This window comes from Canis lupus, chromosome X, assembly GCF_011100685.1.
Source record: "Canis lupus familiaris isolate Mischka breed German Shepherd chromosome X, alternate assembly UU_Cfam_GSD_1.0, whole genome shotgun sequence".
Classification (NCBI taxonomy): Eukaryota; Metazoa; Chordata; class Mammalia; order Carnivora; family Canidae; genus Canis; species Canis lupus.
In genome coordinates, this window is record NC_049260.1 from 123140096 (window position 1) to 123161306 (window position 21211).

Consider the following 21211-nt stretch of genomic DNA (forward strand, 5'->3'; position numbering starts at 1 on the left):
TCGGCTCAGGTCATGATCCCAGGGTTCTGGGATCGAGGCCCACGTCAGGCTCCCTGCTCAGCACAGTCTGCTTCTCCCTCTCCCTCTACCTGCCTCTCCCCCTGCTTGTGCACTCTCTCTCTTAAATAAATAAATAAATAAATAAATAAATAAATAAATAAATACTTTTAAAAAAGAGGAAAAGAGAGTTCAAAAAACATGGCAAATGAGTACAAGAGGAGAGGGGGGAAAAGACTGCAACTTGCTCCCAGGGACTGGAGAACATTAACAAAGGAAGGTTGGAATCCACCAGTGATCCATTACTCAGCTTCTCCTTCCTCCTCCTCTACTCTCCCCCCGCATCACCATCTTCATCTTCTTAACTGTCCTCATCTCCTTCATCAATATCTCCCAATCCTTCATCTTCATCATCCTCTTCTTGTCCTTCCCCTGCTTCATCATCCACATTGGGAACCATTGGGAACCAAGCAGTGCTGTCATGGATTTGGCCAAATGTCGTCTTTGATGACCTCTCCTGACTCATCAGCATCTGCATCAGAATGGTCAGGAAACCAGGTGAAGAAGCTCTCTGGTGTCTCATGCAGTCTCTTCCTAGTGGTTTTTTCTTTTAAGATTTTATTTATTTATTCATGAGAGACAGAGAGAGAGGCAGAGAGAGAGGCAGAGACACAGGCAGAGGGAGAAGCAGGCTCCACGCTGGGAGCCCGACGTGGGACTCGATCCCGGGACCCCAGGGTCACGCCCCGAGTCAAAGGCAGCCGCTCAACCACTGAGCCACTCAGATGCCCCTTCCTGGTGGCTTTATTCTGCTTTTGACTTGAATGTTTCTCATCAAATCCCTTCCAGATTTCCATTTGATTTCAGTGGACTTTGAAGATGGATCACCTCTTTTATTCAGATCAAATCCTTCGGCGGGAACGTTATTTTCGAACTAAGGGTTTTCATCAACATAAAAAAAAAGAAATCTCTTCTGTGCCCTGATTTAATATCTTCAAATTTGGTCACTTCGGCTCTTGGCAAATAATACAGCACCTCTTCATCGTCCTCCCCAGGCAGTGCAGCCCCTTGCGGATGGCTGACAAATGTTGTTACCCCTAAATTTGGAATTTTGGCAATAAAGTCTGACCTCTTCTGAGAAAAGGGTTGGTGGAAGTTTGTTTTATTTCTGTTCTACTTTCAAGATCTCGTCACTGGTTTGTTCATTAGGTCTGTCTATTTCCTTTTGGACTTCATCAATCTACTCAATTGCTTCTTGCTGTTCTTTTCCTCCCTTCGGCGAGGGCTGAGAGGCCGCCGTCTCCTCCGGCTTGGGGGCAAGAGGCAATCTAGATTTCTTCATTTGAGGCGGGAGCCAAGACTGGCGTTTGGGGGCCGTGCTGTGAAGAAAGCCCATGAACCAAGGGCAGATGCACCCCTGGAAGGAGCTCTGATTACTCTCTGCCTTTTCTTTTTCTAGAAATGTGTTCATTTCAACAGCATTCTCCAATGTATTGGCATAAAGTCATTCACAATACCCATTATTTGAAAATATTACTGCATCCATGGTTGGGTGCCACTTTCCATTCATGATATGGGTCATTGGTGCCTTTCCTCTTGGCTTGATGAGGTAGGTCAATGCTGTGATCCTGCCCGGGAAGCTTCCACGTCAGCCAGGCAGATCTGCTTGTCCCCCTGCTCTCTCGATGGTGTCACCACGCTGGTGACAACGTTCTACATTGGTGTCTGAAGTGGGAATGACACAAAGGCCCCATCTACAAGTGGGTAAACTTTATTCCAAACTTAAGAAAAAGGGGCTTTTCTCGCAAGTCAAACAGGACTTTTTCGGGAGAAAAACCTGGACTCTCTTCCACTGTGTTCCTGATCGAAGCTCTAAACCATATTGCTCGTTAGTTCTAATTAAGATTGCCACATCTGGTGTTTCTTGGAGATGTACCTGGGTCAACATGACCCGGGTGTCACCCACACAAGTCATAAAGACAGAGCAGATTTTTACCCCTGGGGAAAATAACATGCTTTACACCTGCTGAAGAAATGTGTCCAAGGATCCCCAGGTGGCTCAGCAGTTGAGCACCTGCCTTGGGCCTGGGGCGTGATGCTGGAGACCCAGGATCGAGTCCCACATCCGGCTCCCTGCATGGAGCCTGCTTCTCCCTCTGCCTGTGTCTCTGTCTCTCTCTGTGTGTCTCTCATAAATAAACAAATAAAATCTTAAAAAAAAATGTGTGCAAACCCTCCTGTCTCTCTGCAGCCTGTCCCTGGGAGCTGCACCTTCTCAGGCTGGCTGCCTGCCTGCACTTGGGCACGTGCCTGTCATATCTCTAGCTAACACTGTGGCTTTCACCGTTTGGAGGTCTCCTCTGTGGTCACTCACCTCAAGGTAGCTGCCATCAGAGCAGGGCCCGGGCCCTCGGGACGCCGCAGCAGTGCGCTGTGCAGCTCGCGGAGTCTCTAGGCCTCCTCCCCAAGAGGGCGGCTACTGGCGGGGCTGGAGCTTTGGCTGCAGCGCTGGAGCTGGCTTCTGGGTTCTTGTGTGTCAACGTCTGGTGGCCACTTGAGGTTTCTGATCCGTCTTGCTTAGTTTCTCTTGTCTTTCCTGGTGAGAGCCTGAAAGTCCTGTTTCCGAGAATTGGGCCTGTGTTCCAGGATACACTACTGACCAGGCCCCTAGAGCATCTTTGTCTTCCAGTTTAGAAACCACAAGCCTTGGTGGGCTGTCCCGTCCCCCAGATCGTCCCCCAGATCGAAGTGTTCTTTCAGTGCTTGCAGTCTGGGGCCAGAGTCCTTGTGCCCAAGGGCTAGTGCTTTCTGCCTGGGCCAGCCCCAGCCGAGTAGCCCCCCCACCCCGTCCCCCCAGAAGCCAGGGCTCTGTTTACACTTAGCTTCTAGCTAGCTGCAGAACTGGTTCCGCCTGTTTCCTGTGGTCTTAGCCCACACTCTGCTCTTTGGAGCCCAGGGTATCGGGCAGCTGCAAGTCTGTGTCTTTTAAGGAAAGATACACACAAGTAGCTGGAGAAATGAGACAGGTGCACAAGCGAGGGGCCCTCCTGAGAATGGCCTCCTGGAGAAGAGTTGGGCTCCTGGGGCACCTGTGACATCTGAAGCGCGGCTGTCGCGGGTCTGAGTCTTGCACTGGGAGGGAAACAAGTGGAGGCCCAGCCAGTTCATGAGCCCAACCTCTACCCAAGCTCCCCGAGGCTGGTTCTGACTGCCTTTTCTTTATTTCTCCCCATCAGAACAACCAGAGGAATTTCGGGAAAATACACCAGTGGGCTAAGGCAAGACGGCCGGAGAAGCTGTGGGCACCAGTGTGACGCTGGAAACTGCCCACTGATTCCTAGCTTGCGCTCAGTGCACTCCAACGAGGTCCCTGCCCATCTGCACCCAGAAGTTCCTGAGCTTTCGGGCTCAGCGCTCCAGGGAGACACTGAAACTTGGGCACAGCCACAGTGGGGGGACTTCTGTCCCCACAGGAGGCCTCCTTGACAGTCTCCATCGTTGGGGGGGAGTTTGAGAAGATTCTTTGGCGGGGATGAAGGCGGGCCTTTGCCTTTTCCTCTTTATGCATGTCAGTGGGAGGAATTTGTTGTTGTTGTTTTTTTTAAGATTTTATTTATTTTTTCATGAGACACACAGAGAGAGAGAGAGGCAGAGACCCAGGCAGAGGGAGAAGCAGGCTCCATGCAGGGAGCCCGACGTGGGACTCGATCCCGGGACTCCAGGATCAAGCCCTGGGCCGAAGGCAGGCGCCAAACCGCTGAGCCACCCAGGGATCCAGTGGGAGGAATTTGTTTGAAAGGTAGCTTTGCCCGCATCTGGAGGAAATGAACCAATGAGGACACTGAGTCTCTCAGAGCCAAGGAATTCCTATTTCCATTGGTTTCAAAGACATTTGAAGACTAGAGGAAAACATTTTCCAATTTAAGCCCACACCTCTGATGCTGTGAGAGCACTCGCTCCTTAAGGTTAGGAAACCAGAAACCGCAGGCTGAGCTGAAGCCCAGGCAGGTTTCCTGAGCAAAACTCCACACTGCCAGGCCCCTCACAGCTCAAGGAGCCTGACTTCTTTTTGACCCGGAGGACAAGGAACCACAGGAGGGCTGCAAGGTCGGGGGTCCGGGGTTAGGGTGGTTCGGGGAGAGGCTGCAGCCGGGCTGCAAGGTCGTCAGGATGGCCCTGGAGTGGAGAGAGCAAAGATGGTGCTGCCCTGACAGAGGCCAGGGGCTACAAGGAGGGGATGGGCCCCCCAGCTCACACCCCAGGCCACCTCCAAAGGGCTGGCGCCAGAGCAGGGAGTGATTTGTGGTGACTTCTTTTCTTTTTCCAAGTGAACACACAGTTTTGGAACTGACTTTGTCTTCTTTTTCTTTAAAAAGGACCCAGATTGAGGGGCGCCTGGGGGGCTCAGTTGGTTAAGCAACTGGCTCTTGAGTTCAGCTCAAGGCATGACCTCAGGGTTGTGAGATTGAGTCCCCCGCTGGGCTCCGCACTCAGCGAGGAGTCTGCTTGTCCCTCTCCCTCTGCTCTTCCTCCTGTTCTCTCTCAAATAAATAAATAAATAAATAAATAAATAAATAAATAAATAAAATCTCTCTCTCTAAAAAAAAAAAAAGGACCCAAATTGTATAAACTTCAGTCCTCATGCAACGTAGGTCTGTCCTCTGGTATGCCTGTTTAGATATTTAAGTAAGTTAAAGATACCGATGTTGTGGGGGCAATAGCATATCTTGTTTTTTTTTTTTCCTATGCACAAAGGTAATTTCCAAATGCTCCAAAAGGAAAAGAGAAAAATGAATCCATAAAATCACTGATTTCCCGGTTATCATACTCTAGTAAGTAAAGATAAAATATGTGTGAATAACCACATAAAACCAACTAAGCCATTAGTAAAAGTCTAAACAGTAGTCTTGCTTCCTCAGTATACTCTTTCTCTCTCTAAAACAGGTTTTGGATAAGAGAAAATGAAGGCTGGGTTTGTTTTTTTTTTTTTTTTTTTTTTTTAACTGCCATGATGTCCTGGTTGCTAAGTTACAGGATAAGGAACAAGGAAACACACATTGCTATCAGGCCAAACATTAACAGTTGTGAAGAAGCTTCAGAAACCCCCTCCTGTATTAAACACTCTTACTAATGTTTCAAGGGCTTTAACAACATAAGAGAGACAAATGGGGAAGTGGCCTCAAGCCTGACAGGAAAGGGAAGGCAGAGACGTTCCCCCTGCCCCACATGCCTCCACGGGGCCAATGGATGGGTGCCAGAGGCCCTGCCAGTCACGGGATTCTCTGGCCACTTAAGCTGGGCACTGGGTGGCCTTGGGTGGCTAAGACCCTGGTCATCACATTCATTTCCAGATGACAAGTCCCCTCATGATTTGTGATTAAAAGTTTGGGACCCCACTCGTGAATTTGAGGCTTTAGTTGTACTCCACTTGGTAAAATGAGGGCAAGAAAACCATCTAAAAATCCCAAACTCCTTTAATATCTCTTTCCAAGGTAAACCCTTGGATAGTTTTTTAAAAAATATTTTATTTATTTATTTGAGAGAGAAAAAAAGAGTGAGTGGTGCGGAGGGGCAGAGGGACAGAGAGAGAGAGAGAGAGAGAGGGAAGCAGACTCCCTGCTGAGCAGAGATCTCAATGCGGGGCTCGATCTCAGGACCCAGAGATCTTGACCTGATCCGAAGGCTTACCCAACTGAGCCACCCATGCGCCCCTCTTGAATAGTTTTGTTAATTTGCACTTAAAAGATAGTTCTGGGGGTGACTGGGTGGCTCAGTTGGGTAAGCACCTGCCTTCGGCTCAGGTCATGATCTTGGAGTTCTGGGACTGAGCTCCACATCCAGCTCCCTGCTTGGAAGGGAGCCTGCTTCTCCCTCTCGCTCTGTCCCTCCCCACGCTCAGGCTCTCACTCCCTTTCCCTTTCAAATAAATAAATAAAAATCTTTAAAAAACTAAAAAAAAACTTAAAAAAATAAAGAAAATATAGCTCTGTCTTCCATCCAATCTTATTACAGTATAAAGGATCATGCAAACAGTACATTTGGTTTTTTGCAATATATGAGATGTATTTATTATTAATTTCTTACAAGAAGCTTTATTAAGTGGAACTTCCTACTCTCAGGAGACTTACCCTGTACATCAGATACGTTATCACTTCCTACGCTAAACCCTTATGGTGGGACGCCTGGGTGGCTCAGCGGTTGAGCATCTGCCTTTGGCTCAGGTAATGATCCTGGAGTCCTGGGATCGAGTCCCACATCGGGCTCCTCACAGGGAGCCTGCTTCTGTCTCTGCCTCTCTCTATGTCTCTCATGAATAAATATATAAAATCAATAAAAAAATAAAAAATAGGGGCAGCCCAGGTGGCTCAGCGGTTTAGCGCCGCCTTCAGCCCAGGACCTGATCCTGGAGACCTGGGATCGAGTCCCACGTCGGGCTCCTTGCATGGAGCCTGCTCCTCCCTCTGCCTGTGTCTCTGCCTCTCTTTCTCTCTGTCTCTCATGAATAAATAAATAAAATCTTTTTAAAAATTAAAAATAAATAAAAATAAACACCTATGGTTGTGTGAATGTATATACATGAGTTGAAATAAATTGAGTTAAAACAGTTAATGTCTTTATTTGAAAAATTGATCCTTTTAAACTTCCAACAATAGCTGTAATTATGTAGTCCCACAAAGTTTCCCTACTTTTTATAGCGAGTACTTTTTTATTCACCAACTGTGGTTGTATTGTTCTTCAATGTCAGCCTACTATGATTTCTTAATCCATTGACTTTGTGACCTTGGGTGAATGACAAATTGAGACAGTTAGCAAGTAATCTCTACCTGGACAACCTCCAAAGGAATTAAAATTCATACAGACAGGGCACGCAGAAGTACTCTGTTCTTTTTTACTTATATATTGTTGTCTGTGTAGGAACACGAGTACCCCTCATAGCACTCAAACTCAGAAAGTCACTGTAGTATAAACACTGTTTTGTGCTATGCCTGGTTGTTTTCATCATATTTTAAAAACCTAAAGCTTTAAATAATACTGACATCACATCTTTACTGTGACTGTACATAAGTGTACATTTGCATAATACATATAAAGGTGTATTAAGTCAATAAATGGTTTAACAGCTTATGTATAATAGAGTAGAGAGGCTTGGGTCTTTAAGTAATTGCTAGCTTTTCGCACGGGTACTCTACCCAGAGAGAGGGCAGAGGTTTTTCTCACGCTAGTAGGAACCGACAGCTCAAAATTCTGTTAACAGTCGTGCTTCTCTGCCCCCCCTTAGCATGGGTACTTCACAACAGACGCCAATTATAAGAAAATAAGCAAGCAAGCAAAACAAGTAGCAAAGGCTCTATCTTAGAGGAGGAGCTAAAATTCCTACTGGTGATCATGTTACTTTCTCCTGTGGGTTGTTATCAAATATTGTGACTCTGGTTACACTGTCAAGGCCATGGGCATTTCTGCTTCTAGGGCACCTGTGCTCTTATCAAACAACTGACCAGTCTCTTCTCACAACTCTCTTTGATACTGGCCTTCCCCCAGATGAGTCCTCAAATTAATAATGGTGAGGAGAGTCTTCTCCACGCCACCCTGCTTGGTAGTGGGCTGCTTTGCAGCGCCATGGTTTGCTCCTCTGCCTGGCTTGGGCGACCCACTGTGTGGTGCATGAGAATAAAGGGGGGGTGGTGTTGGGAATAACGAGGCATGATCACAATGGCCCACAGTTATTAAGAACAACTCAATGGGATTATAAAAGCTACCCTGTGCATGTCTTAAAATGCATTTAAGGGACGCCTGGGTGGCTCAGCGGTTGAGCAATTGCCTTTGACTCAGGGCGCGATCCTGGAGTCCCGGGATTGAGTCCTACATCGGGCTTCCTGCATGGAGCCTGCTTGTCCCTCTGCCTGTGTCATTGCCTCTCTCTCTGTCTCTCATGAATAAATAAATAATTAAATAAAACAAAAAATGCATTTAAACATGTTCTGGTAGAAAGGAATAGAATACTGGTACATGCTGCACTGTAGACCACTCTCAAAAACATCACGCACCTCACAAGGGGTCAGAAGGCAGAAACAGTCAAAAAGTGAGTCAACAGGTGAATGAATAAACAAAATGTGGTCTAGCCACGCAATTGAACGTTATTCAGCTGTAACAAGGAATGAAGGTGTGACACCTGCTCCAACATGGATGAACCCGGAGAATATGATGCTGAGTGAGAGAAGCCAGGCACAAAAGGTCACACAATGCACGATTCCATTGATTACGGAATGCCCAGAATAGGACAGTCCACAGACACAGAAAGCACATTATGGGTTGCTAGGGGCTGGGGAGAGCAGGCGCTGGCAAGGGGCCGCTAATGGGTCCAGGGCTTCTGTTTGGAATGATGGGAATGTTCTGCAGTGAGTGGTGATAGTTGTACAACCCTGTGAAGGTACTGAATGCCACGGAACGGGACATTTCAGGATGGTTGACTTTGTGTTATATGAATTTCACTTGAATAAGAAAGCCCTTGGGGCGCCTGGGTGGTGCAGTCAGTTAAGCATCAGACTCTGTTTCGGCTCAGGTCATGATCTCAGGGTCATGGGATCGAGTCCTGCCTCCAGCTCTGCGATCAGCGCGGAGTCGCTTGAGATTCTCTCTCCGTCTCCCTCTGCCTCTCCCACTCGTTCTCTTTCTGTCTCTCTCTCTCTCTCAAACAAATAAATAAATCTTTAAAGAAAAAAAAAAGAAAACACGTAAAACACGTTCTGGTAACCAAAGAACTTCTTTTCTTTTCTTTTTTTTTTTTTTTTTGAATTCCATTTATTCATTCATGAGAGACACCGATTGAGAGAGAGGCAGAGACACAGGCAGAGGGAGAAGCAGGCTCCACGCAGGGAGCCTGACGTGGGACTCGATCCCGGGATCCCAGGATCGTGCCCTGGGCCGAAGGCGGCGCTAAACTGCTGAGCCCCCCGGGGAATCCCCCAAAGAACTTTGAGAATGAAGGTTTAGATGCTCGTATTTTTACGCAAGAGCTAATATGAGTGCTCTTGGCTCTTGGCACAATGACTTTTATACCTTCTCTAAGATCATATTCCAAGGTTTAAAATCCCCTTGTTTATTAACAGCGTTAGTGACACACAAAATGGACAGATTGTCAGGCTCGGGGAGGCTGGAAACAAATGGCCCAGCAGGACCGTGTCATGGTGCACAGCCCGGCCACCATGTGCGCATCAAAGCTTATCAAGCGGTGACAACATGGACACCAATACTTGGGGAGGGCGGTGCTGCTGTCATGCCCCCTACTGAAGACCTCGGTGCCACCTGCTTAACATCTCCCTTTGGTCCCTCACGTTTTCCCTCAGATGTGGGGATGACGGAGCACTTCTCGCTGGACAGGCGGACTGTTTCTCAAGACGGCCGCCCCAGTCGCTTCCGTTCTGCACAGCCTTTTGCAACATGGGTTGACCACTCCTCTTCCCAACAAGAGGTGGGGAGCCTATTTCCCCTTCTCTTGACCAGGCCCGGCCCGGTGACTTCTCTTGACTAACAAAACGAGGCAGAAGTGACACTGGGCGACTTCCAGAAGAGGCTTCACAGTTTCTGTGTTTGCCCTCTTGGAAGCCGGTACTACCGTGGAGAGAAGTTCGGGCTGTCCCACGCGAGAGGCCCTGAGGAGAGAGGAGCCCTGGAGGATGAGCTGGCACATGAAAGAGCATAATACACCCCAGCTAACAGCCAGCGCCAACTGCCAGACATGAGACTGAGGCCATCTCAGATGTTCCAGCCTCCTTGGCTATGCTCCCAGCTGAATGAAGTCACACGAGGGACCCCATGTGGAGCAAAGAACCACCCCCCAGAGCTCACTCAATGCATAAAACTCATAAGAAATGACAAATCACTGTTGTTTTAGGCCACTCCGTTCTGGGGTGGCTTGTCGGCACATACACTTGAGATCCAGACCAAATCCTAGAATATATGTAAGCTCCTGAGAATAGCCCAAAAGTTCTTGAAAAACACGCCTGAAAAGCTTGCAGGGGACTAAAGCTCAGGATGCCTAGGACCAATTCCAACCAGAAGCAGATGACTTCCTGGGGCAGGCTGCTGGCCCGGGACCAGTGGAGTAAGGCATAATTACAAAGGCCTTTCAGGGAACAAGTGAAACTGATGAGGGAGAGCCAGCTGTCATTATCTGTCCTAGAATATTTTTGGCATTGTCCTTAGTGCTCCATTTTCTAGTAGTCGTGTACAATGAAACCTTTTCTTCTTGCTCTTCCTCTATTTCTCCATTTAAAAGGTGACACTTGCACAGACTGGCCTGAACAGCCCACTGACATCAGGGTCACATTAGATTTCCGAGAGGCCATCACGTGCATAATGCAATGCACAAAACGTGCAAGAAAACCTGAAGACGGTGACGACGGATCGAGGTTCAGACGCTCGGGTAACGCACAGACTCAAAACACCACACCCATCTTTTGAGAGAGGAATCTGTGCCGAGAGCATATTAGCCTTGCCTTGTACTCATTCAACTTTGCCTTGGCGTTCTGAGCCGGCACCCCCAAAATTCGTGTCGTTCTCCCATGCAAAATACATGCATTCCATCCCCACAGCCCCAAAGGTCTTAACCAGTTCCAGCGTTGACTCAAAAGCCCAAAGTGCAAAGTCACATCTAAGTGTTGTAGAAATCAGAAATGGGTAAGACTCGAGGTCTGATTCATCCTCAGGCACATTCCTCTCCAGCTGTGAACCTTTAAATCAAACAAGTTCTGAATTTCCAAAATATGGTGGAAGACAGGCAGAGGGTAAACACTCCTGTTCCAAAAGGGAGAAGTTGGCAAGAAAGGGCTGAAAGATCCCAGGCAAGTCCTAAACCCAACAGGGCAGGGACGCCTGGGTGGCTCAGTGGCTGAGCTTCGGCCTTTGACTCAGGGTGTGATCCCGGGGTCCTGGGATCAAGTCTCACGTCGGGCTCCCTACCTGGAGCCTGCTTCTCCCTCTGCCTGGGTCTCTGCCTCTCTCTGTGTGTCTCTCATGAAGAAATAAATAAAACCCTTCAAAACCCAACATGGCAAACAACATCAAATCGGAGGTTCTGTGTGTGTGTGTGTGTGTGTGTGTGTGTATGTTTTTTTTTTTAAGATTTTACTTATTTATGGGGGATCCCTGGGTGGCTCAGCAGTTTAGCACCTGCCTTTGGCCCGGGGCATGGTCCTGGGATCCCAGGTTCGAGTCCCACGTCGGGCTCCCTGCATGGAGCCTGCTTCTCCCTCTGCCTGGGTCTCTGCCTCTCTCTCTCTGTGTGTGTCTCTCATGAATAAATAAATAAAATCTTTTTAAGAAAAAAATTTTACTTATTTGTTTGAGAGAGAGAGAGAGCACAAGCAGGGAGAGAGGCAGAGGGAGAGGGGGAGGGAGAGGGAGAAGCAGACCCCCTGCTGGGCAGGGAGCCCGACACGGGCTTGATCCCAGGACCCTGGGATCATGACTTGAGCCGAAGGCAGGCGCTTAGCCCACGGAGCCACCCAGGCGCCCCCTCAAATCTGAAGTTTTGAGAGTCCTGTTCTTGACCCCGATGCTCTGGCCGCCAGGCCCGCGGGGTGGGGGGTCCTGCCTTCCCGACACCGTGGAGCATCCTGCGCCCGTGGCTTTGCCGGGCACGGCTTGCAGCTGTGTACCTATGGCCCTGCCATCCGGCTGGTCCCCCGGGGTGGCCCCAACCCTGCCGCCCCTGCTGGACTTTGCCGCAGCCACGGCCGTCTGCCTGGGTCACACGTGTGCATCTGCAGGTGGCTCCACCCTTGGAGACCCAGGCAGAGGGAGCCTTGCGCCCCAGAGCTCGGCCGGGCGGGAGGCAGCCTTGGGCATAAGGGGTCACTGGGCCCAACAGCTCTGGGCGGGCGTCCTCTGGCCTGATGCACCCAGGCCGTGCCCCCCCACCCCAACACCGAGGAGGCAGCAGTGACAATCTCTGAAGGCTCTTCGCAGTCCTTGCTTTGGAAGAAGAGCTGTGCGGCCCGGCCCCCGCCTGCCTGCCTGGTCCTTCCCCCGGCGCGGCCGGCGGGCTGCCTGCCGGGGTGGCTGCGAAGCCCGGGGGTTCACACCCACGCGGTCTCCTCACCACAGGCTCGCGTGACCACACCCTGAGTGTTCTCTTCCCAATATGCTTGCTCATATTTTGCAATATGGCTAGGCTGAGAATTTTCCAAATTTTTAAGTCCCGCTTCCCTTTCGATTAAGCATTCCATCTTAGAGTCATCGCTGCTGGAATTTTACTGAAAGCAGTCAAGGGAAGCCAAGCTGTGCCTTCACCACTTTGCTTCGCTATTTCCTCAGGCAAACAGCCAATGCCATCGCTCACAGAGTCGACCTTCCACGGGACACTAGGACATGCACACAACACAGCCAGGCCCCTGGCCCCATCACCAGGGTGGCCTTTCCTCCGATTTCCCAAAACGCGTCCCCATTCCCGTCCTTATTTCTCCCGACGGTCTGTGCATGGCTCCTGAGGTCCCAGGAGGCGAGGGCTGGGGGCCCGGCTCTCCTCCTGGGCTTCAGGGACCTCATCACAATCGCCTGCAGGGGCCTCTCCGCGTGACCGGGCTCCGAGGCCCCCTTTCCGTCCCAGCCCGTTGCGGCCCCCGAAGCAAGGGCCACCTGCCTGGATGGCTTCTGAGCCGCAGCGGGTTCTGAGGGTGCTGCGGGCCCGACGCCACAGACAAGGGGGCCTGCGTGGTGGCAGTAGGGCCCTCCTGGGGCTGGCACACTTCTCGCTGTGCCCCGACGTGGGAGAAGGGGGGGAGGTCTTTCCTGGGCTGCTGCTTTTCTTTTTTTTAAGATTTTTAATTTTTTATTCATGAGAGAGAGAGACAGAGGGAGGCAGAGACAACAGGCAGAGGGAGGAGCAGGCCCCACGCAGGGAGCCCGACATGGGACTCGATCCTGAGACCCCAGGATCACGCCCTGGGCCGAAGGCAGGCGCTGAACCGCTGAGCCCCCCGGGGACCCCCCCGGGCGTCCTTAATAAGCGCCCGTTTCACCTCGCAGGGCTCCCCTCTCATGACTTACTTGCTTTCCCAAGGCCTTACGGCCTAACGCCGGCACACGGAGCGCTGCGACCTCAACCTAAGCATCGGGGACGCAGGTGCACAAACCTGGCGACCACAGCAACGCTACAGGACATTTGTAACTGAGCTCAGGGGCGGTTTACAGCGACTCAGAGGAGCAGCCCACGGGCAACTGGTTGGTCCCTAAGCACCACGGTGCCGTTTCCCGCGGGCCACCGGGCTGCAGAGCGCACTGCGGGTCGCACTGGTCAGAGTCGATCCTCTTGCCTCCTAGACTATGAGTGGATAAATCGATTTTGTGATCACGATGCCACCAGAAACATCCCTTGTAAAGGTTAACTGATCACAGTCAGCAGAGTGGGGCTAAACCTCGTGGAAAATGGCCTGGGGCCTCCGGTAAGGGGGACCTGGAGGGTCACAGCAAGAAGCCAGCCCCCCCACACACACCCGAGCAGGAGGGCCCCCCCCCCCCCGGCAGTCCAGTCAGACCCGGTGGAGTGAGCTTTCAGTCCTCGGATCCCTGACTCCAAGGCGCCAAGAACATTTCTAGAACAATAGAAACAAAACACATCGCTTGTAACAGTGTGTAAAAAAGGGAGGACAGATAAAGAACACGCAGCAACAGATAAAGGGAATATGCACAATCAAAACAAAGGGCCTTGAGCGACAGGAAAGACTACGGGTAGAATGGATTCACCCCAGGCTCCTATTTGGAGTATCTTCTCTAACGTGGCAGACAGCTAAAGGGAACCATATTGTCTGGGCGCATCTTGTTGATAATTTTAATTGCATGTTATATTGTGTAAGCTTTTGTCTGATTCCCACTGTCTGTGGGAATGAAAATAAAAAACCAATTAACTGGACCACAAATTGAATGAATGATCTTAATGCAGAAAAAGACAATAAAGACAATGGGAATGTACTAATGCCACCGAGTTGCACACCTACAAATGGTTACGGTGGTTAATTTTGTTATGTGCACTTTACCACAATATAAAAGTCAATTAAAAAAAAAAAAGATAAGGAGGAGATTTCTGGGTTCGGGTAGGAGTGGGAAGGCAGCAAAAAACCCGAACTCCTCCGCTTCTAGAGAAAGACTGACACCCCCCCCAGCCCCCACCGATGTGTGAGACTCTGGAAACCGGGGGCGGGGGGGGGGTGTCTGCAGGGCCAGAAGGCACTGGGGAGGCGGGGCAGTGGGGCTGGCACGAAGGGTCCCCTTGGTCCCCGACACGCGACGACCAGGATCCGCCCGGCAGGACGCGGCCCCATGCTGCACGGGGACAGCTGGCCACGGATGCGGGAAGGATGGGGACAGAGGCGGGCGCGGGTGCAGGTTCAGCGAAGAAAGCAGAAGCGGCCCAGGGCGCCGCGGGGCCACCGGGCAGGGCGAGGCGCGCGGCGACGCCAGGAGAGGGCGCCCGAGAGCCGGAGCGCCGCGGAGCCGGGGCCGCGGGGGGCCCGCAGGGGGCCCGCCGAGGACCCAGGGCCCAGGGCCGCCCGGCAGGCGAACCCAAGCCCTTCCAGCAAGAGCTGTGGAGCGTTCTGCGCGCCAGTGTGGAGTCAGGGCCTTGCACAGACTCCACTGCTGTCAGGAATTCGTTCTGATGCTCGGTTTGTCGCAAGTGTGGCCTGGGGGGCCCCCCTCGAGCTGGCCCCCCGTGTCCTTTGGCCGGTCCCCACCCTTGCTGACCCCACAGAGATGCTCCAGGCTCATCCTGTTCGTCTTTGGGTAGACAGTCCTGGGAAACGTGAATACAATGTATAATCTATACCCCTGGGTTTATTTATTTATTTTTTTAAATCACCCTTTATATTTTGAAGTGTATCGTTCAAACCTTTTTTCTTTTTTTTTAAGATTTTATTTATTTATTCATGAGAGACACACACACAGAGAGGAGAGAGAGGCAGAGACATAGGCAGAGGGAGAAGCAGGCTCCACGCAGGGAGCCCGACGCAGGACTCGATCCTGGGTCTCCAGGATCATGCCCCCAGGCTCAAAGCAGGCGCTCAACCGCTGAGCCACCCATGGATCCCCTATTTTATTTTATTTTATTTTATTTTATTTTATTTTATTTTATTTTATTTTATTTATTCATGAGAGACACACAGGGAGAGAGGCAGACACACAGGCAGAGCAAGAAGCAGGCTCCGTGCAGGGAGCCCGATGTGGGAATCGATCCTGGGACTCCAGAATCAGGCCATGGGCCGAAGGCAGGCGCTCAACCACTGAGCCACCCGGGGATCCCTTTTATTTTATTTTTAAGTAGGCTTTGCACCCAGCCTGGAGCCCAACAGGGGGCTTGAACTCACCACCCGGAGATCAAGACCTGAGCTGAGATCAAGGTGGGGAGCTTCACTGACTGAGCCCCCCAGACACCCCCATATACCTGTGGATTTAAAACAATGAGTTCACATGGATTTTGCCAATTTTTAAAAAACATTTTATTTATTCATGAGACACAGAGAGAGGCAGAGAGACAGAGGCAGAGACAGAGGCAGAGGAAGAAGCAGGCTCCATGCAGGGAGCCCGACATGGGACTCGATCCCAGGACCCCGGGATCACTCCCTGAGCAGAAGGCAGACGCTCAACCGCTGAGCCCCCCAAGCGTCCCTCGAATTTGCCAATTAGCATGCAGTATGACATGGCCTCTCTCTGCCCCGGATGATCAGGATTCGTGAGGCAAACGTCTCATGTCCTCTGTCCTAGGATGTAAAGAGCCGGCTTGCACAGGGCAGTGCTGACGGGGAAAGGGAAGCGTCCACACAGCCTCTGCAGCACGGCCTCCCGTCGCCTGACCCCGCAGCGCTGTGCGTCCCGTTCAAGTCCGCCTCCCACCCGAGGCTCCCGCCGGGCAGGGGCTCTCCCGGGCCTCCTGTGCGCAGACGCTGCTCCAACGAACCCCAGGGAGTCACGAAGTGACAGGCCCTGGCCTAACCCAGCTTCAAGCCCAAAGCCAAACAAGGGCTGGGCCTCTCTGGAGTGGTGCCCATAGGGGACACCGATACTTGCGGAGCAGCGGTGCCACCGCTAGGGACGCGCGCGGTGCTCCCTTAGAGACCTCAGTGTCAACTGTTTAAGGACTGCTTTGTATCACGCAGGATTTCTCTTACACGTGGAACTGATGGAGCATGTCTCCCTTGACATGATATGCTGTTTCCAAAGATTTTCTACCATTTTTAAAAATATTTATTTTATTTATTCATGAGAGACACAGAGAGAGAGAGAGAGAGGCAGAGACCCAGGCAGAGGGAGAAGCAGGCCCCACGCAGGGAGCCCGATGCAGGACTCGATCCTGGGTCTCCAGGATCACACCCTGGGCTGAAGGCAGGCGCTAAACCACTGAGCCACCCAGAGATTCCCAAAATTTCATAATATTATAACTGAACCCCACTTGCATTTCTTCTCAGCGGAGGCATGGTGAATTTTAATTCATTCCGATTTCAAATATTTACACCAAAACTTTCTAGCTGTGACTTATTGATTCTGTTTGTTTCTGTGGATACAAAGGCCTCGGGGGATGAGCTGCTCAGGTCTGAGCATTACGGGGGAAGACAATACAAACGAGGCTTGAAAACCAACAAGACTGTATAGACCGAAACAGAAGAGAGACCTCCTCTGCGGACGGGTGTGTGATTAGGGCTTCGATGTCTTCATAGATGCAGAAGTCTTCAGATTTTTTGTTCCTTCTTTTTTTTTAGATATTTTTTAATTTTTTAAATTTATTCATGAGAGACACACAGAGACAGAGGCAGAGACACAGGCAGAGGGAGAAGCGGGCTCCGTGCGGGGAGCCCGATGTGGGTGGGACTCGATCCTGGGACCCTGGGATCACACCCTGAGTCAAAGGCAGACGCTCAACCACTGAGCCACCAGGTGCCCAGATTTTCTGCTTCTTGAGCCCATTTTGTTACGTTATGTGTTTCTAGAAGCTGGTTCTTTTTTTTTTTAATTTTTATTTATTTATGATAGTCACAGAGAGAGAGAGAGAGAGAGAGGCAGAGACACAGGCAGAGGGAGAAGCAGGCTCCATGCACCAGGAGCCCGACGTGGGACTCGATCCCGGGTCTCCAGGATCGCGCCCTGGGCCAAAGGCAGGCGCTAAACCGCTGCGCCACCCAGGGATCCCTAGAAGCTGGTTCTTTTTATCCAACTTTTCGCACCGATTGGGATGGGTTCACCATATTCTCTTTGAAGCTGTCTGTGGGTCAGGGTCATGGCCCTGTGTGTCCCTCCCGTTGGCCGTCTGTGCCTGCGTTCCTGAGGCCCATCGCCTTCCTCCAGCCGAACCCCACTGCCCGTGGACCCGACTTCTCAGCTGAGGACAACCTCCATCCCTCTGGTGGCTCGGGCCTCGAACTCTGGAGTCGGCCTCGGTTCCTCCCTCTCTCCGACTGCTTGCACCTGTGCCATCAGGAAATCCTGTTGGCTCTACGTGCAACAGCCCCGCAGAGTCTGGCCCGCGTCCCCCTCCTGCCGGCCTGGCCCCTCCCTGGTAAGCCAGCACAGCTCTCGCCCGGACCGCGGAGTGCTTCTCACCCCATCGCCCCACTCCTGCCTCAGCCCACGCCCCTGTCAGGACAGCAACCAGGTCATGTCGTGCCACACTCCCCATGTCATCCACAGCGAAAGCTCACGTTTAACGGTGGGCTCTGGGCCACACACACTCTGGCCCCATCTGCTCTCTGCCCTTTCTTCTTCGTCCTCTCCGCTCACTCACTCTGCTCCTGCCGCCTGGTCTCCTTGCTGTTCTTCCAACATTCCAGGCATGCTCCTGCCCCAGGGCCTTTGCACTTCCTTGCTGGTTCTGTCCTAGGATGCGTTCCTCAGATCTCCGCGTGGCTCCCTGCGTCCTTCCTTTAAGTGTCTGCTCACGTGGCCTTTTCTCAGAGAAGCCCACCTGATGCCCTATGACAATGGGCACCCGAGCCCCCCTCCCCTGGCAGCGCCACCCTCTGCATCCTGTATTCCCTTTCCTGCTCTCCGTCCTCCTTGCCACAGCTAACTGACGACGTCTGCTGCCCACGTTCCCTTCTCCTGCTAGGGTGGCAGCTGTAAGCGCGGGGATCTCCGCTGGGTGTTGCGCAGCACCCGGCCACGACGGGTCCCGGAGGGCTCTCTGTGCAATGGGCCGGCGACTGCATTCTTGTACCAGACACTGGGCTAGAACTTTTCTCTCTCTTTTTTTTTAAAGATTTTATTTATTCATTAGAGACGGGGGTGGGGGGGCAGGCAGAGACACAGGCAGAGGAAGAAGCAGGCCCCACGCAGGGAGCCCGACGCGGGACTCGATCCCAGGACTCCAGGATCACGCCCTGGGCCGAAGGCGGTGCTCAACCACTGAGCCACCCAGGGATCCCCTGGGCTAGAACTTTCCAAAAGGATGACCTCCTTCAAGCCGTACCGCAGGCCCATGTCATCCCGTCTTCCTGCCGAGGACACGTGCTCCAGAGACGGTGCCTGACTCGCTCAAGGTCATGGAGGGCGGGCGGGGGCCGCGGCAGATGGGGCGGGATTAGGGGCCTGAGCCGCAGGGCGCCGAGATTGCAGCTGGAGGGCCCGGAGCAGCTGGGGCGTCGGTCAGCGGGGGGTGAAGGAAATCTGATTGTTCCCGGGCTCAGCTGAGCCGCTCAGGACGCCGTGGGACGGTCACGGGAACCGGGAAGCCGCGCAGCCCCTGCCTTCGCTCTCCATCCACCCGCGCCTTTGTGGATCTCTGAGGAACTGGCCGACCGCGGGAGCACTTTGCCGACCAGAAAGCAAAAAGGGGAAGGAGTCACATGTGGCCACCTGAAAATTAAAATAGATGCATGTCGATCTGTCCCCAAAGTCAAAAGCAGCGGGTGATCCTTGCAAACATTATGCCAAGTGGGAAAAGCCAGACACTAAAGGACAGATGCGTGGAGTCCGCGTCTAGGAGGTGCCCGGAGCAGTTGGATTCGGAGGGACGGGAAGTGGGACGGTCGGCGTGCTGCGGGGGGGCGGGGGGTGTACGTGTCTCATGGGACAGGGTTTCAGTGGGGACGCCCGAAAGGTGCCGGGGGCGGCTACACCGCAGTGTGGACACGCCGGATGGCTCAGAATGGTGCAGATGGTGCATTTGCTGGGGGTGGGGGGGTCATCACACTCACACACAAGTCAGACACCAAGGATCTGACAGTCCCGTGCCTGTACCTTTAGCGGCCACTAGCTGTCACCGCCAAAGCCGCGGGCCCGCGGCCAGAGCCCCGCGCCCAGCCCAGGCTCCTCCCCAGCACCGCTCCCTCAACACCCAGGAGCCGGGATTAGAGGCCAGGCCAGCAGGTGGCCCCAGCTGGCAGCGAGGGTGTGGTGGCAGCGACACGGCGCCAGGCGGGCACATGCGCCCCGTGGGGGCTGCAGGCAAGTGAACTGAAAGCCGGTCAGCTGTCACGGGTCTCCCCCCCCCCGTTTCTCCTGCTTCTTTTCACCCACATTTTGGCCCGACCCGTGCTTCCTCATCTCCGTCTCCGGCCCCCCCCTTTCATCCACCCTTTGCCGGAGCGGGGGACCCAGCGCAGGCCCCGGGGAGCACACGTGGGCGCCCAGGTGCTGGGTGACTTTCCAGGCCGGTAATCTGCTTTAGGCTAAAATGAGCCTTGATCTTCTGTTAGCCCTAATCATCAATTAGCACCCCAGGCTGCAGAGTGGGTGACAGCCCAGGCGTCACTGCCACCCCCCCTTCCCCCGGGTCTTTGGGCAGACCCGAGGTTGGGCTCCGTCGTTAGTGTCACGCTGCACAGAGGCAGGCTGCGCAGGCTCGGCCAGACCCCCGAGGACACGGCACTGCGGCTCCCCAACGACAGGGTGGCCCTGGGTGGCCATGGCAGCCCCGTGCGGTGGGGGCAGGCAGCATTGGTCACCCCCGTGCAGAAACAGGGAGAGCTCGGCCTGAGAAGGGGGGCGCCCCACGCAAGGCCGCCCCACCGGTCCAGGAAGAGGCGATCCCGTGTGCGGCGCTCAGAGGGGCCAGGTTGGGCAGGTGACCTCAGTCGAGGCCCGCTTTTAGCTCTGACACGCTCGGATGCGCTGATTCCTTGACCCTGGTGGGGACAGACAGATAAAGCTCCCTGGGACCCAGGAGGAGGGAAGTCACGACAACTCTGTCACATCGGGCTGCGTTGTCAGCCTGCTGAGCTCCTGCTCTGGGCCCCTGCTTTCCCTTCCCCTGGGCAGCCCCCCAGAAGCGGGACTGCTGGGCCCTAGGCCCAGGCCTTGTTTCATTTTTTTGAGGAATTGCCATACCCTTCTCCACAGTGGCTGCACCGTCATAATCTCATTTTAGAGTATTTTCATCCCTCCCCCAAAAGAACCCTGTTCCCCGGAGCAGTCACTCCCCATTGCCCCTCGGCCCCCTGGCGACCCCTCTCCGTGGACGCGCCCATCCCGGACATCTACCAACGGCGTCATACAGCGTGTGGCCGTCTGCACCCGCTCCCCTCGCCCAGCATCACGCTCCCCGGGGTCGCTCACGCTATGGCAGGTGTCACTGCTTCTCCCCTTGCCATGGCTCATTGCATTCACCCGTCCATTCACTTTTCGACCGTTTCGGCGTTTGGCCCCTTGTGAATGGTGCTGCTCTCAGTGTCCCCATACAAGTTGTGGACGTGTGTCTCCAGTTCTCCTGAGGACACACCTAGGAGTGTAAGTACCAGGTGCACCGCCTCTTGCAGTTAGGCAGAACTCAGCTCCCCACGTACCCCTGGGCAACGAGCCCGGCTTCCCAGGCGGCCAGGGGGCCCCGGCGACACTGTGGTCAGGACTCCTCCACCGAGTCCACGCGACAGGCACCGACCATTGTCACTGAGGGGGCCGCACTGGGGTGCCACAGAGCTCCAGCCCTTGGCTCGGCAGCCAAGGCTCTCCCTCCACCAGCAGGAGCGGCCGTATCACCAGGAGCATTAGCCTGGGTGCCGCACAGTCGAGGCACGGAGCGTGGGGAGGTGACGTCATGTGTCCATGTCTTGGCTTTCCTGCGCTTCAGGCCACCCCGAAGGAGGGGTCGAAGGCAGCTGAATTTCAGGACTGTGCAGAGGAGGTGGCAGGAACCGTGGGAGAGGGGCGCCCCCCCGTAGGCGGAGGCAGGGGGCGCAGAATTAGACAGTCGGCGCGTCATGGGGGCCGGCAGCCAGACGGCAGCGGGCGAAGA

The 21211-nt window shown here is 53.3% G+C and overlaps 1 pseudogene; it reads right to left on the reverse strand.

The window, feature by feature from the left end:
- Positions 1-762: 762 nt before the first annotated feature.
- LOC100688795 lies at positions 763-2376 on the reverse strand (annotated as a pseudogene).
- Between the last annotated feature and the right edge of the window lie 18835 nt (positions 2377-21211).